The 16,169-nt window shown below is 37.1% G+C and overlaps 1 protein-coding gene across 1 annotated transcript in view; it reads right to left on the bottom strand.

Moving 5' to 3' along the window:
• Positions 1-7,474: 7,474 nt before the first annotated feature.
• Positions 7,475-16,169, bottom strand: part of LOC150100681 (ubiquitin carboxyl-terminal hydrolase isozyme L3-like) — a 119,249-nt gene continuing 110,554 nt past the window's right edge. Inside the window, exon 10 of the mRNA XM_090401860.1 lies at positions 7,475-8,429. The gene's annotated coding sequence lies outside the window, so the exon portion shown is untranslated. The remainder of the gene's footprint in view (positions 8,430-16,169) is intronic.

The following is a 16,169-nucleotide window of genomic DNA, read 5'->3' as shown; positions in this document are numbered from 1 at the left end:
TTTATTTCCCTATACGTCGTTTTGATTTTTTGTAGTATTTTTGGTGTGTATTGAGAGGGCGGCAAACTCAGAGATCACCCCTGGCAGCAAAAGCTCTAGCTACACCACTGTGCAGGACCAGTTTAATATCTTATTTTGATTATGAAGTCTGGAGTTTTTTTTTTTTTATACGATGTTTTCCCTACACGTGGAGACAGAAGAGCACAGATATTTTTATTTATAAAGGCAATATATATAGATGAATGCTTGGCGTCTACAATAGATCCAAGTGGAACACCAGCGTTGTGTGTGTTAAGTACGCTGTATGACTTCCAAACATTCTAAACTGCTTGGGAAGAAGTCAAGCGACACCACAGTGCGAGGAACAAACAGCTGTTCTATCAAACTTAAGATGTAGGACCTCCCTTCGCTGCGATGACTGCAGCAATCCTACTAGACATACTTTCCACAAGAGTACGGACCATTCTTCCTGTAGGCATGTAATGAGGTCCTGGATTGTTTTAGGGCAGACTTCCCTTGATCTCAACCGATGCTCCACTTGCCCCAAGATATTTAATAGGATTGACTAGGGCTCGGTGGAGGCCAGTCAATTGTAGTAGTGATTGATGTCCACAAACCAGCCTTAAGACACGGTGCATTGTCTTGCTGAAAGACAATGAAAGTCAATTCCGTAGAAACCACAAAGCAGGAAACATTGAACTCGGGTCTCTGGACAACGCAATGTTCGCGGCACTAAACCAGGAAAATCATGACCATACCATCACAGTTCATAGCTGGGTTACTGCACTCTGGTAAGAGACGTTCACGAGGCATCCGCCATACCCACATTCCTCCATCTACTCGATTGAGGATGTAGCGTGATTCGTCGCTCCATAATTTCAAGCTTCTACCGTCCCACTGTACACGACGCTGAATGTTAATTCAGGTAATGTGGGACTTGTATATTGTAGTCCTTCCATGTTGTGAGACTCGGTTTTGAATGTTTTTATGCAAATTTGTGTTCCAGTCGATTCCAGGAACTCCGCAGTCAACATGTCGGCCGACGAAAGACATGTTTTAAATATTATTCTTCGTAGCACCTTACGGTCACGTTGGGCGAGGGTGATGGGTCGTCCACTACCGGTAGCGCTTGCAGTTGACTCCCTGCGCTTCCATCTTAGTATGGTGTCCCTGATTGACCTGGGATGGTCCAATGTCAACAACTTGCCAAACAGATAAGCCTGCAACATGTCATCCTATCACAACCCCTCTTTGGAACTCCTCAGATCCCCATAAGCGAGGTGCATCGTGCCCAGAACTCGCTAAATGGCACGATGCACCTCGCTTATGGGGGATGTCTGTTGACTTCTAAGCCATGCATATATCTTATTAGTTTTTTGTTCATCAGCTCAATTAGGCGAGTGCCTAATTGGTCTGATGGACAGAAACTACTTCTTAGCCCACTCAGTGCAATGTACGAGCGGTTGACAATCTTGCGGGCAGGATTTAAGCAAAAACGTACAAGCTACGATTCAGACGGTTACTGATACAGCTCAGCATTGCTTAAATGCATTCTTTTACAGAGTCTTCAAGAACTTTTGTTTCACCGAGAAAGGGCAATTTGTAGAGATAAGAGAGTTAATGTTGTAGATGTGCGTTTTTGTTTTTTGTTAACTAGTGAAGTGATTTCGTCAGTTTTTTTTTTTTTTTTTTTTTTTTTTTTTTATTAACTTCAAGTATCACTTAATGATTACAAAGAAACATGATATGCAAATAATTTTTCTTGACGCCCTACTGGGAGATGCAAGTTTTTCTTTCCTCCATCTTAATTGCTTTTTGATTACGTAGTTTAAAAACCAGACATGGTGACGATATTAAAATATTTATTTTTGGTCAAAGAGAATAGGAATAGTTTGTGATGTAATATTGTTACTGTTGCCAAGCTGTGGCATAACTTTTTTTATTTTTTTTATTTATTGATTTTGCAAAACACCAGTGGTTATTGTTAAGCGTATTAAAAAAAAATACGCTTGATATTTATTAAGACTATTACTGTTGATATGTTGAACATTTTAATTCAAGGGTTGAACATTATACATTGGTTCCACAATTTAATTTGAAAAAAAGTTCCGTTAGCCACAGAAACTGAAAAATGGAAATGATGAATCCAAACTTAATTTCCAGGCCGATGAAAACAAACGTAGCTTCAAATTCAGAATTTCGCGTGTCCAAAGAAAGCTCCACCAAGTGATTGGCGGAATGCCAATTATCTTTAAAGCCTGCGTTACATGAAATGGCGCATTTTAGGAAATCCATAAAAAAAAAAAAAAAAAAAAAAAAAAAAAAAAAAAAAAAAAAAAAAAAAGAACAGATGAGTTACGCTTCTCAACGATTCGAATTTGTTGCTATCCTTTTCCTTAATTCCTTCCCTTCTGATCGGTATTGGAGTGTTCTTTAGGGAAACATACAACTGCCACGTTGTCGACGACCGGAAGTATCTGACGTCAAAGTTACCACTTCCTATTAGGTGTTGCTTCTTGTGCGCGTGCCGAGCTTCCATAACTCAGAGGTATCGACTATGTTCTTTTGTTGCTAAGAGCTAGTTCGAATTTCATCTAAAACATTCGAAGGTTTTTTTTCGACTGAAGGCGAGTTCGTTGGTCTCAAACGGAGTTCCAGGAAATTAGTTTTTCATCCCACAAAACAGGCCAACTTGCCTGAAGAACACGCAGCCGACAGCCAGAGTGCACTGCCCTCCGCCATATTTTTCATCACCTTTCCTGGGTGATAATTCTGTACTTAACATTATATAATTGATGTTATGTGAACTATTCAAAACTAGAAAGTTATAACCCAGATATTTTAAATGTTGCTCAAATTTATTAAGGAATATCCACATCCATATTTTATCGAGTTTCTAAGAACCTCATTAGCTTTTAAATATTACCATACTTCTGGAAATCTCACTTATTTTGCTATAGGATTATGAAACACTTCTTTCCAGTCACATGTAGCCTTCTACACTTCCCATTTCGGCTTGAACTTTTGTCTCATCCATGCTTGGATGGAAAAAAATGCGCAAAAAATTACCTCAAAATTCAAAGAGGACCCAAGTATACCTCCGGCTTGCAGATTTATCTCGAGCAAGAGTCCGAAAGTTTAACTAGCTTATGAGCTTCTATCAGTGTAGTGATCCCCCTTACAAATTTTGAATGAGCTTCCGCAGCAACATTCCTGCAGCCAAACGATTCCATCGCAACATTTCTCGATGAAATTAAGTTACCTTTCAGAACCATTACTATTTCCTAGAAAAAATCCCTTGTGTCAATGGTACCCGTAAAATTCTCTCCCAACACTCTATCTATAATCATCTTTTCACCTTTTCGAAAATGGACATGCTCTCTAGAGTCCATACGTTGCATGACTGCATATTATACATACGAGCACAACAGCCTATGAACTGTGGTATTCTCATGTTTGAGTCTAATTACAGGTATGCGCTGCATTACTAGTACAAGTTAAGCTGTTTCATTTTAAACTCCGAGTAGTCACCATTACCGTCATTTGGAGTATCATTCGTATCTGCAGGCGGTAGATGAATTTCATTGTTCTGCCATCGCCCTTATTGGAAGCCTGAAGTGGCTTGAAAAAGTTCAATGTTTGGTCACTAGAATAGTTTCCAGATTATGTGTAACCCTAAGACCATCCAAGGTACTAAATTGTCAAAGCTAAGCGGGACTTCTTAAAGTACAGACAATAGCCAGTGAAAGTGTATAGACGATCAAGGAGAACTAGCTGATCATTAAGCACCATACCATTTCGTTCATGTCATAAAATACTGAAAATGCGCAGACTGGAATATTATTCCAAGTATTAGAAAAACAGTCATCAGGATGGAATAAGTGATGGTATAGTTCCAGTGAATTCTGTGTATAATATCGATGACATGAGAAGGAAGGACTGAACATTCAGAATCAAAGTCTTATAATCTTGATGTTCTTCGATTCTAATCATAGCAGAAGGGCCAATCTTGCAATAAATGACAAGAACATGGTACTTGATAAAACTAAACAAGGATGAAGCTAATAATGTAGCTTTGATAGGTGGTAAGAAAGTCTCCTGGTTTGGTTTGAAGATGGTATACAAATTATATCTGCAAATGGTTCTCATCATTAGTTCAGATGTTCCTTTAAGATACAGTATATTGATCATTTTAACATCAGATTGTAATCTGGAAGAGAAGAGGGTTTATAATTATTAAATAATTTCGGTCTAAAAGTATCACTGTATCCATTAAGTAATAGAGTAAGTTTTAATTCTTCTAAGAGAAGAATAAATTATGCATGCTCGATCTATAAGGCTTTTGATAATACCTATTTTTTTGTGAAGGATGATGTTGGATACTTCTGCTTGTAAAGGATGGCTTCCTTTTAACAGAAAATTCAATATTACTAGAGTTACGATGTATTAAAGTATCCCCAAAAGGGGAGACTTAGATTCACGTTCAACAGTGAATTTGATGCGAGTATACAAAGAGTTCATTTTATTCAGAAATGGAGTTTTGTTTTAGTCAGACCAGATTTCGAAGATGCCATCCACAAACACGTAGCGAAATGCGAGGAGAAATTGTTACAAATCCGATCCTCTAAATGCTCCATAAAGGTAACTTAGCTACGCTCATATGGAAAAGAGGAAATTCAGTTTTCTTCTACTTTTGACAAATTTTATCTTGGGTAATTCTTGTACTACATAAACAAAGCTTAACTTATCTCTTCAGTGTCAAACTACACTTTCGTATTGCAGTCTAAAGGATAACACTGGTGTTTTTTTTTTCGGTTAGAAAGACCTGGAATTCACATCTCGTCTAGGATATGTATCAAGGAAGTATCTTTCACGTTGCTGCGTAAAATATTAAAACATATAGGCTATCTCTACCTATTCACACGTGAATATGGTCGATTTATGATCATAAAACGAATTAAACTGTTTCGAAGCAAATTATGAAACACTAACAATCCAAAGTATGTTCTGAAGTTTTTCTGTTTTCTGAATAATTGCAAATTTCTCGCTTCTTTTTCGTTTAGAGGAAGCAATTTCTTCGCCAAAACATTGCATCTCCAGGCGAATAACCTGCTGTTTGCCAAATAAAACAATTATGCCGCTGCACATACATTTTGGGCCGTTGATTGGTTAGTATGCAGACGGATGCAAATATTTGCTTAGAAACAGGAGAAAGTGAAGAAAAGTGATGGCAAAGGGGTGTGGATTAATTACTGAAGCGCATGTAATTTGTGTCAAATTACTAGTACAAGTTATACGCAACTTATGTTTACAGTTTAACACTCGCACGTCTTATGCAGACCCTTCTAAGAAAGGTTACTGACCCAGTTCTTTAATTCCGTTACCTTCTTAAAGATCACATTAACAAATACTTCATTTCAGGGGCGCTGTTAATCTCTCCACTTTTGATGGACGATAGCATCGATCCCAAGTTTTGTTTTGACACACACATACAATGACATTTCAACTAGATAAAGCAAACTCAAAAGTTTCGCATTCGCTAGCACATGAATAAGTTACCATCCACCATCTTACTTTTATTTAAAAAAAAATCGAATCTATGCTTAAACAGTAACCGTGGTTAGTATGTGGCAACACTTCCATCAGTAGCGTTTTAGATTCTCAATTAGGTCATTACAAAAAATGTTCCTAGAGATCGAATACAATACTGAATAAAGAAGCAACGAGATAATCTAGTACAATAGTCACTTAACAAGAAGACTTGAGAAACTCCCTCAACCGAATGAACGTTTGAGGTGCGATACACTGCAATCAATTTCTTTTTATAATGAAAAATTCAACATAACTAGACTAACTGGTAATATCTTTAGAAATGAAATTAGTTCACGCAGATTTACAATGTAATACCGGGGCTAGGAAAATGATTATCGTAGCTACTTTTTAACTGACATTCGTGCAGTTTTGTTTAAGTTGAAAAATTGAACAGTGGAGTAAAACAGAGCTATAAGATTCCAGACGTTATTCTTTGTTCGAACGTCAATTATTACCTTTCGACTCGGTAATAGCACACGTCTGTCTTCCAGACATAGATAATCACCATAAATTTCAACTCCATTGCCATTGTTCAAAGCAATTCCATTTTAGCCGCGTGCCCACCATGGCATATTAAATAGGATGTGTCAATTTCTCACTGACAAGTAATAATGGCGTGGTCGAGGGAAAAAAAAAAAAAAAACGAGATTAATTATCCCAGTCCTGTTCTGCAACTTTTGTGTTCCAGAAAGTAAGTTATGTGGCGAAAAATTGCCGTACGAGTCTTCGATGTTAAGATAGGATTCATTTGGACTAATCTGCCAAAACGAAGCACAAATAGACCGCTTTAGTGCCGGTCATTGTTACGTAACAATAGCCAAAAGCACGCGGTGTCATCTGGGACGACCGTGTTGAAGTGCATGGGTATGATGTGAATAGAAAGAAAGCGCCCGTCACGTACGAAAAGTATTAATTTTAAATCTTTAGAACAGCGAGCGAACAGTCACGACGTTGCTTCCTGCCCATACAAGTCGCGGAGTACCTGGGACAACGTTTATTAGATTACTGAATAAAGACGTTCGATAAAAACTCGGCAATCACTTATTAGGATGGGCATCACAAAATGTCTGCGATGCCCATCGTACATTGCTATGAGGCCAGTATGTTAGTATTTGGACTAATGAATAAGATATCTAATATTTCTATAAAATACACCATAAAATATAAAATAACATTTGAAACGGTAGAATAGATCTAATAGGAAGTGGATAATTGTAAATAATGCGAGCGATTCAGCTGTTCGACTACTGCCCACAAAGAACACTCAAACTAGCAGCAACATGCGATCGAAAGATTTATGCTTTGATTTGCAGGTTTATATCAAAATAACCATTTTTCTATACTCTTTGCTAATTTTATGCCAAGAAAATACCCCCAAAACTTTAGAAATCTAAAGCTTGTCAAAAGTAATTTTTCCTATTACAGCTGCTTATAGCTTATGAACTATAAGTAGGATTCAATATCGGATTAAACCACTATCTTACAGGGTAATTATTGCAGGATTACGTAGAAGCCACCAGTACTATGAGGTTAGATATATTACTCATTCCCTGCCTCGTTTGTATTGTAGGATAAAAAAAATCAGTTTACATGGGGAGGGGGGTGGGTTGGAATAATCGTTAATTGCGCGGATGGAAGATTTAAATAAAAAAATCGATATACCAGTCAACACATAACGAATACGGTTCTCGGTCTAAAAAATAAACAAGATATGAAAGTATCCCATTTAACGCGAAATTCGCTTTACACGGATTTTCTAGAACGCATCTCCGCATAAAACTGGGGTTACCTGTATCAACAGTTAAAGTTAAACTAAAGCTATGAAACTAAATGGAGGACATAAAATTATGCAAAAAGTTTCTTCAAATCAAATGAACGCACACCTGTGATTTCTTATTTATTAAGCCTAAATGCATTACAGTACAAGCCATTGCATTTTTCAGTACATAGTATCCAGAAACAATACCGAGCACTGGATTCAGTTAAATTATTGTATCCTGTGATGAAGTTCTGTACGAAAGCTTTACTTTTGCCAATACATTCGATTAAAAGCGGTTGGCTTTGCTTGCAAAAAGCTGGAAAAGGATCAATTACATTACTTTACGATATTAAATTACGTGTTCGTGAAGCTAAACAATAAGGAACATCAGAGGTCACCAAATTAATGAACATAGGGGGTGTGGGCAAGAGAGCCAGAGAATTAAAAAGGGGAAATAGGCCTAAGAAAAAAAAAATAGCAACAAGAAGAAAGGAGAGGTCAACAGGTAAGACGTGCACATTAATTACTATTTACATCCTGCAGTGTAGCCAGTGAAGATGACAAACGAGGCACTGAGTGAACTGATTAATGATAAGTGAAAGGGTAGACAGGCCTAGCAGGGCCCGCTGGTAAGGACTGTGGCAAAGGGAAGACCGAGTCTTTTGGGCATGCTGTGGGAGAGTCAATGGGATAGACAAGACTAAAGCCGACCACTGTTTACATTCAACACGCGTCAACTCTGCTTCGCAACGAGAAATTTTGGGTTACAAGTGTAGAGAATTAAAGGTGATAACGTTACAACCAAAGTTACCAACACCAAACTCATGTTACGAGAGGCTGTTTACGGCAAAATGTTAGCCAGGAACAAACAATCATCCAAAATACAAGCATCACTGTTAGTAAAATAGATATGACAAACGATTAATGTATGAAAGGAAATCCATCAGGCATTTAAGGCAATAAATAAGGCGATGTTCTACGAATGAAGATTCGCTGCCCGTCACCGCTAGCTTGATGAAGCATGCGCTAATCACAAAAACGTATCACAGCAAGGGTGAGGTTACTTGCAACGGTGCACCTGTAAAAGGAAAAAAAAAAATAGTTATTCTTGGTACATTTTAAATTGAGGATCTAAAAACTGCTACATTTTTTCTAAGTCAAGAAAAGACTGAATTAAATATTCCAATAATTAAGTTCTTTGTTCATTCAACATGGAATATAGCGAAATGTATAAAAATAATTACTTGATTATGAAAAAAAAAATATTAGACAACACACAAAAATGAAATATATATAAACCGAGTATAAATTGGGGGAGGGAGGGAGGGAAGTAATGTTATTATAATATATAGATATACATCTTGAAGGTATACACCAGAAAATTAAGCTACCGTGTTTAAGTTTTATTATTAAGATCGAGCTGGGTGAATAATTCCTACTGAACTATATCTACACCGATGATTCGTTATGGATGACCAGCCATATTAGAATAAAAACATGCAGGACAAAGACCTGAAATTACTTGCGCTAAATCGGGCTTTAATTTCAGAAAACACTATTGCATAAATGCAATAAAGGCGAACTCGCAGAATTCACCACTTGCAGACAGTGATCTTTATGTTCTAATGTGGAATGCAGGCGTATCACAAACAGTCTAGCAAGGATTCTTCCCCCCCCCCCACACTAAGGAAACATTTATAGAGAAAATTATCCATTTAGAAAGAGTTGGAATAACGTTATACTTGCAGTTGCTTACGGCTGTATACATTATCACTCTTCGGGCAAATTCAACTGAATGACGACGGAATGAACATGTTAATACGGGCAAACCTCGCTTAACGCGATTAATTAATCCATCAATTAATGCGCATTAAGCAAATACAATAAACAATAGGAATAATATTAATTCAGCCTTCAGTTAGCGTAAATTTGGAAAACAAATTACAGTATAAGCTATATTAGAGGATAAAATCATCAAAGTTAATAAAAATCGATTGCTTAAATTTTTAGTTAATGCCTAAACATTTGATTGAACTCCTTTTTCATATAAAAATAATTAAAGATGTTTGAATCGTGCTCGACTTTTTCATCTTGTCATGCAATTTGCGATAGCTGGCGAATGCTTCAAGATTTCGAAGCTTCGTCCCATATCAGGATCAGCATCAAACACGATTTCCTTAGCATACTCAATGTGATTGAAAACCTGCTCAAGTTGTTTTGCAGTTAGCTTCTTAGTCGTAACATTCTCTTCTTGTTCGGACTCATCTTCTTCACGTGCACGCTGTTCTTCTAGTTGAACGAGATCAATCTCGCTTAAATGCTCTGAATAAACTAACATAGGCTCGAGTTTAAAGTCGCTTTCTGCATTGCCTCCTAATAAAAGCGTAAGGCGATCTTCAGGTACGTTGTATCCTAGTTGAGATGCTTCAGTTTTTGCTAGGAAAGTTTTTGTTGGCATACGCTTTCAAAAGAGACCAATTTCGTCGACGTTGGATATTTGCCGATCGTCATAATCACCCTCCTGAATTATCCTTTGCGATTCTTCAGGAAACTTGGCCACAGAATCTTTTTAGCACTAGCAGATTCCCCAGTTATTCTTACGTTATGCAGTCCAGTTCGATTTTTAAAACGATCAAACCATCCTAAACTCGCAGTAAAGCTTTCACATTCCTCTTGAAATTTGGTTTATTTCAACGAGTAAAAATATTGAGAGCTTTTGCCTGAATATTCGATGTACTAAGAGGTATTCTTTTTTGGTTATAATCCTCAATCCAGAGTGATGGAAAACGGTCCATCTCGATCATGAAATGGCTTCTATTTCGGGTGATCTGCATGTTTAAAGAAGGAGTAGCAACTTTTTCTGTTCTTTATATTCTTTGCTCTTATTTAAGATAGTCCGAACATTAGACTCGCTGTATCCCAGGTCTCGCAGTCACTGTATTACTAGCGCCACTTTCATGTCTTTTAATGACTTCCAACTTTTCCGCTGGCTGCAGATTGGCGACAAAAAAAAAAATTCGCGTAACGTAAAATTTCGCATAGCATAAAAAATCGCGTTAACTAATTAATCACGCGCTTAAAGTGGGAAATGGTACCATTTCAACTCAATTCGCGTTAAGCGGGATTTTCCTTTAATTCCTTGTTTAATCGTCAGTTCGGTTAGCCCGGAGGCCAACCAAAATTATAAAAATAAATTAAATAAATGAAACCAATAACCCTTAACTAATCTATGGCGTTAGGCAGTATAATAACTGCTATTTCGTAGGTGATACGCGCGCACACAAAAAAAAAACTTATTTTATCACGTTTTACATCTTCCTTTCCTCTTTTAATCGTCCAACAAATTTTTAACCCTTCTGTTTTTTTTTTTTTTTTTTTAAATTGAACCTAGATAGTTCACTATTTCAACTATACAGTATTATTTATTAAATTATTATTGGACCTCCAGGGAGTCCAATGACTCATCGAGGGAGGACACCTACTCTACAGCTCTATCTCCATCACTCAATCCACCCACTACAACCATACCAACGCCATCTACCACAATTATTTCCACAGACAATCACAAACATCCATGCCCGCAGCGGGATTCGAACTCGCAGCCTCTTGGCTGGAGAGCGAATACGCTAACCACTCGGCCAACCAGGCCTGCATTATACTGCAATTCTTTTTCCATCTTGAACCAGACATTCCAATTAGCGTCAAGATAACTGGAATCAACGAATAATACAGTTTGTTTTTAGTCTACAAAATGAAGATCTTTTCGCAGATAATTTTGTTGTTCTTCATCCACAAATGCATCCCCAGTTTCTCAGTTTTCATAAACTTTTTTGGAGGGGGAAAATGAGGGAATACAGTTTTGAAAAACTTCTGTTACGCAACATTATACTCCCTCCTTGCTTCTGCAAAAATTACTCTCCTTCCTCCCCCCTAATAAAAAAGAAGTAGCATGAAAGATCTCTGACATGAAGATTTGAGACTACCATAAACAAAGCAGAAGGCTTTTTGTTATATCACAAACTACGATACGCCACCTAGATATAAATTAGAATTCGAGACAAGTGTTTGGAAAAGTGCATAAAGCAAAATTAATACACACATTTTCTTTAAAATGAAAATTTATATACGACTATAAAGTTGATATTTTGCAGAAATTTAACAACACTAGAGAAATAAAATGTTTGAGTGTACAAGGTTCGGGGAGGAATTAAAACACTGAAATAAGGAATACGCTCTGCAGAAATGATGGTAGGCGATTAAAATATGCATGATGGTTAAAGCAGAACCACATACATGCAAAGGGATATCACTCCTCAAATAGCAAGGAGCGTGTGAAACGACTGATGTATATGGAGCCGAGCAAGAACAGTGTTTAACATCCCTGTGTAGACGCCCACACCGCTATAATCTAATTTCATGATTGTCTGCCATGGAGATAATTTGTCACTGTAATCTGTCTAATCGATAAACAGCATCTTAAGGAACCAGCTGAAGTATCTGCAGTCTCGTTATCCTGAAACCTCAACATAATTGAAATTCCAGATGGAGCCAACTTATCTGAGAGAACACGTGTTAAATCCAAAGGAAGGCTGGATGTTAATATACCAGACTTAGTACCCGAAGAAAGTTTCGTCAATAGATATAAATGATGCATCTTGTAACGTTTCATCTACATGTACTGCAATGCAATCTGTGGCAGGCAAAATCGGCAGCATAACCGATATATTTTCGTGGGATACGATCAGATTGTGCTTTGTGGGAAGGCAGCAGACCCTGCCACAGGAAATAAGAGTATTCTGCCGTGTTTCGAAGAGTTGCCTAGACAGAGGGAAGTATGGAATGTTTAACCTGCACAAGAAGCTGAGGATTGAATGCAGCCGTGAAGCGGTGGTAGCACATTTAGTGGCGTCCGTGCAGTATTGTTTACCCTGATGTCTGCATCTTGTAGCAATGTTTGCATTCGCAAACTAAACAGGACGTATGACAGTCCGACAAGTAGTGTACACGCTTCCTATCGTGAAAAAACGCCAGAGATGGAATGGTCTAGCAGGATTTCATTGTCGCATATAGGAAAGACAACTGCTGACATCGAACTAACAAAGATGTTCCTTTTATTTCGAAGTAAAGACCACGAATAGAAATGTTCAGAATTCTGTTCAGTTTGGGTAATACTGTGAATAAATTTAATACAAGCTAGAATAAAATTCTAGTTTCTAAATTGAGCTAATTTTAAGAGCAGCTTGCAGTGAAGTGCCGAACGACACTTTCGCAATTTCTTCTGCACCAGTTAGGGTGCTGGTTTCAATTTGAGCATAGCACGACTCGTAACTTACTTGAATGAAAATCTCTCATTCCGAAGTACGTATTTATCACGAGGCTTCCAACTTTCCACTCAACTTATATAAACCACCACTAATATGTATTTGAGGACATTTTACTATTGAAATCTCGGTTATGGAACATGTCACGGCAGTTTAAGCTACTAAAGATGCACATAGCGTATTGCATCTAGTGTGCGATTAAAACCCAACGCCTAACAGAAGTTCAATCTTAACCCTCAGCCACATTTGATTCGAACAATCTAACTTTCCTACAAATTATACGAGTTGTCTAGAAACCAGGACTCCATGCCTTTTAATTACTAGGAAAATATCTTGTAAACAAACTGATTTCTGGCATCATTCGCTCTTCGAACACACTGATGACCTACACGAAGCATTACTTCAAGCCAATACGCTCCATGTCTCCTTTTTCAGAAAAATCATGACTAGTCTGAACGTAACGCAGGCAGGTAGATCCCAACAAGTGGGATGAGAATACCAGTATAGATTCAAGTTATGTTCTCGAAAATACAGAGACCATTAAGAACGATTCTTTTCATTACTAATGAAAGGTCATTTAATCAATGACCAATATGGATTTATCATTCGCAGTTCCTATGAGATCTTGACTACACTATGCAATTCCAGACGTGCCACGGAAAGCTTCAAAAACTGTAGTTTTCGTTCGTGAGTACAAAAAGGCATAGTCGGTGCTGGTAGACATACTCTTGCAGTCGGCTCTCAATCTAGTCTTATCTTTGGGTAACTAGGTAGATAGATTCTGACGACAGTTAATGCCCGAAGTGACAGTATGCGCTACTCCAAAAGGAGTAGAGGAAATCCATTTTCAATGCAAATCGTTGGTCTTCTCCACCTTCCCTACGAGGATGCAGCTCCTTGATGACAAATCAACCATAATGCTGCTTCCAAACTGAACACTGAAGTTCGTCAATACTTTATTAATGATCAATTTTTAGAATTCAACATCATGAAAGAAATGCCGAGTATACTTAAAAAGCATAAAGTGATTCTACATTTATGTGGTAGTGTAAAATTTTGCAATGTCATCTAGTAAACGTGCAACGTTTTCGTTACGCCCAAAAGTTGAAATTTTCAGAGAAATTAAAAAGCAGGAAAACAGCAATCCGAAATGCAAAAAAGAATATAATAGCATGTTACACCACATATTTCCTCCAATAAGGAAAGATTTCGAAAGTGTTTAATTGCACTCTTGGTGGGAAATGCAAAGTTATTTTATATCCCTGTATGTTCTTTCTTGTATCAGTTGCTTTAATATACCATTTTTGTTCTAGATACTTATCAGAACTTTAGATCCCTCCACCTCATATATAAACATTAAAAAAACAATAGATAAGTATTAATAAATATTTAAAAATTATCAAATCATTGTTTTGGGTTCCTTTCGATGCTAATCTTACTGTTTAGAAATTTAGTTTTCAGAAATAAATTTAAAATAATATCGAGTGTCTTTTACACAAAGTATTATAATAATTACGATACGACAAACTAAACAAAGAAAAAGAGCCAGAAAATAATTTGATGTGTAAAGAGAGAATATGACAATCGTGACATCACATATACAGCGTCAAAGAGCGAAAATTTATTTCCTGACAAGGTGGCTAAGTTATATTACACTTGAAGTGCTCATAGGAAACTCGACGATTCAGTCTCGCCATCTAGCGGTCAATAAGTCACATACATACATACATACATATATATATATGCGGGTTTTTAAAGTTAAGCGATAGCTAAGCTATGTACGATTTTTGGGTGTCAAAATGCACGAAACAATCAGCAAAAGTGTCAACGTTCATTCCTTATATACTTATAAAACAAATCTGATCTTAACTTTCATTTTAAAAAATCCTTCGTAGCAGAATCGGAAAGATGAGCGGCATGCATAAATAGACAAATATGGGTGCTAATATTCTCACGAAAAATTACACATCAGAAATGAGAAGCGTTCTGCTGCTTTACGTCATTATTAAATATCCCTCCCCCCAAAAATTATTGTAAATGTGATTAAGCCATGAATAAAATCGGGTAATTATCAAATGTTACTGTTGACATGACGTCTCTCCATGGCCGAGTGGTTTCGATACGCGTTAAACTACTGCCATGGAGAGAGATCAAAAACAAACTCTGTCGGTGAGCAGAGGAATTTATTTCAATGGCAGTATAAAGTATCAACTGGAAATTTTTAAGTATAATATGGATCAGCTAAGGATTTGCATAAATAAGTCCAAGCAGACTATATAAAACGAACAGTGACAGAAGGGTCTGGGAAAACATTCCTCGCACCCTTCATTAGGACAAATTTAATCTTATTTGTCTTAATATATTAGAATCATACGTGGACATGATATATCAGTGTTAGTGTAGTGATCTCTTACGATATACGTTTAAAATAAAGGACAACATTATTTACTCCCACGAGGTAGTCTCTCAATCTTTTTCTAAAAGCATATTCTGAGGTTGATTTTATTTCATTTGGGAGTTTATTGTAGCTGCTTGTTGCTAGATATTCAAAGGATTTATGAAAAATTCCTTTCTTGGCCTTGGATACTACCAGCAAGTTCTGGACACAGTACCGTCGACAGGGTGTAGCATAGAGGCAGCTTGCCTCACGGCGCGATTTAATAAGGACGCTCGTTCAGCCATATTGCGGTAGACGCCGTCGCGTAGCAAGTGCGGAAAGAAATTTTTCCAAGCTTAAACTGATTAAAAATTATTTGCGAACAGCAACGACCCAAGAAAGATTGGTTGGTCTAGCAACTGTATCGAATAGAGGCGGACATGGTTTGTAATTTAAATTCAGAAGAGCTTATAAATAAACAGTTTTATTGTGCGATATTCCCGTAGAGCAAAACATTTAATTAATATTACGTAATCGTTTTGCATTAATGTTTCTCTTGTAATAAAAAGAAGAAAATAGCAATTGGAGATTTTCTTATATTTGTCTTATAGTCCATCAGGGACGATATTTAATTGTTTGCCTCAGAGCGTGATCTAATCTGGCGACGGCCCTGTCTGGACACAGCGTAAACCATAGTCAACATCAGGATTTTCCCAAACTGTGTTCCGCGAGAAGTTCTCCTGGAATTTGTCATTTTAGTTTTCTAAGCATTGTTCATGAATAAATATTTTCCAGTAGAAATATTCTGAAAAGAATAATATTCGTGAACATGTCGAAAATGTATTTTTTTCGACATATCGCGGAGTGCTGTGATTTTTTTTTAAAAGTAACAGGAATACAGATTTAAATTTTAATATGAATAAGAGACAAGGCACTTTGTTTAATTTTGGTGTTAAGAAATCTCTTATTGAAGGTGTTTGTGATGCAACAGATAGTGAGTCATCCACCACCAGCCTAGAAAACGATCTCCAGGATGTACAAAAGGAGGGGAAAACTACCAGCACACAAGAGAAAGTCTGCATTCACTCATAAGTACTTATATAAATTTTTGGTGATCAGA

This window comes from Typopeltis vanoorti, chromosome 12 (assembly GCF_054136105.1).
Source record: "Typopeltis vanoorti isolate ZY-2024b chromosome 12, IOZ_Tvanoo_1.0, whole genome shotgun sequence".
In the NCBI taxonomy this organism is placed as follows: Eukaryota; Metazoa; Arthropoda; class Arachnida; order Uropygi; family Thelyphonidae; genus Typopeltis; species Typopeltis vanoorti.
This window is presented reverse-complemented; position numbering and strand designations above follow the sequence as displayed.